The 2028-nt window shown below is 39.0% G+C and overlaps 1 pseudogene; it reads right to left on the reverse strand.

The window, feature by feature from the left end:
* LOC102022001 lies at positions 1–905 on the reverse strand (annotated as a pseudogene).
* Positions 906–2028: the final 1123 nt, after the last annotated feature.

Consider the following 2028-nt stretch of genomic DNA (forward strand, 5'->3'; position numbering starts at 1 on the left):
TCATTTTTGTTTCCTAGACCAAAGCTTCTTCATGGCACTTTTCATCTCTGCATTTCTCAGAGTATAGATGAGGGGGTTCAACATGGGGGTGACGACCGTTTAGAACAAAGTCAAGGATTTATCGATGGGCAAGATAGAGGGAGGTCTCACATAAATAAAAATGCAAGGAACAAAGAAGAGGACGACCACTGTGATGTGGGAGCCACAGGTGGATAAGGCCTTGCACCTCCCTTCCTGACTCACGTTCTTCAGGGAGCACAGAATGACACTGTAGGAGACCAGCAAGATTGTAAAGATGGCCACAGAGATCACCCTATCATCGGCCAGCACGGTGAGGCTAACCTGCTAGGTATGTGTGCAGGCGAGTTTTAATAAGGGGTACATGTCACAGATGAAGTGGTTGATGACATTGGGGCCACAGAAAGGCAGGTTGTAAATAAAAGGTACATGTGGAGCAGCATGTACTTTTTATGTACAGAAAACCCCCCACCCAGGTCAGGAGCAGCAGCAGAGCACACCGCTGTTGGTTCCTGATGGCCAGATAATGCAGGGGTTTGTAGATGGCCACACAGAGGTCACAGGCCATGACAACAAGGAGTACTATGTTAGCACCACCAAATAAGTGAACTGCAAAGAGCTGTGTCATGCAAGTTTGAAGGAAATGGTGCACCTCTCATAAAGTAAGTCTTATGTTTGGGATAAGTGTAGTGGAACAAACGGCATCCATAAGTGAACATCAGGGCATCCAAGGCTGGGCTGAACACCACAGTCAGGATGATGAGTAGGTTGCCTGTCATTGTCACCAGGTAGATCAGGAAGAACACAGCAACTAGTATTTTCTGACCCTGGAGGCTGTGAGTGAGCCCCAAGAGCACAAACCCGGTCACATTGTTCCTATGTTCCATACGTCCTTCTGTGTGTCCTTGTGTCTCTGCTCAGAACAAAATTATCTGAACACAATTATTAGCGTGACTGCAGAAATTTAAGATAATAGGTTTATTCATTTCATTTATAGGCACTGTCATTTACTTTTTCCAGTCTTGTCCAAGATTATGAGATTGCAATTTTGATGGAAACAAGGTGGATTTTTGAAGAGCAATGGTGTCAGAAATAAGGAATTAGAGACATGGGGTGGAAATGACTGGCTTTGAAAGATAAATCAGTCTGCTACAGCTAGCTTCCTCTTAGCCAGTTAAAATATTTGCACATATAATTAACTATACATACAAAAGTAAGGGTCTATTAAATTTAATATAAAAAACAGCAAGAAATATATTTACTGTAGGGCAATTAAGAAAGGTGACTTTCCACATTCCTACAGTACAAAAATTTTTTCAGTTAAGAATAGGTATCTCAGAGACATTGCTATTTTTAACTTTTTTAACAGTTAGGAATTCATCCTCAAATAAGCAGAAAAAAGTATTTGGACAATGGAATGACACCTTAGGGAGCATAAAAAGTTACTATCTAAAATATGCAAAAGTTTTGAAGAAATTAATAAATAAAATACAAACCATTTGCAAAGTGGACAAATGATATAAGCAGCAATAAAGAAAACGTACATCCATGTTACCAGTAAACATAGATAGGATGTTGTCATTCACATCTAAGGAGAAAATGACAACAAAATACATACAAATATCACTTCCTAGATGTTAGATTTTAAATGTGATAAAGCTTTAAAGTTGACTGGTAAAATTTTAAAGGGTGTTCTCTCCAGTTTGAATTTTATTATTTTGGAACACAATTTGAGAATCTCTGTTGAAATAACAATCCACATATCATTCATCATAATTATATTCTTTGTGATCTTTTTCATGGTAATTAATGCCTTACTACATGAAGATACGTGCACAATGGGGGCTGGGGATTTAGCTCAGTGGCAAAGCGCCTGCCTGGCAAGCGCAAGGTCATGAGTTCGGTTCCCAGTACCGGAGAAAAACAAAAACAAAAACAAAAACAAAAAGATATGTGCACAATGTATTTTGTGCATTATTTTAATAGCACTTCTAAAGTTTACTATTTAAG

The sequence above is a fragment of the Chinchilla lanigera genome, unplaced genomic scaffold (assembly GCF_000276665.1).
Source record: "Chinchilla lanigera isolate Chin_1 unplaced genomic scaffold, ChiLan1.0 scaffold00110, whole genome shotgun sequence".
Taxonomy (NCBI): Eukaryota; Metazoa; Chordata; class Mammalia; order Rodentia; family Chinchillidae; genus Chinchilla; species Chinchilla lanigera.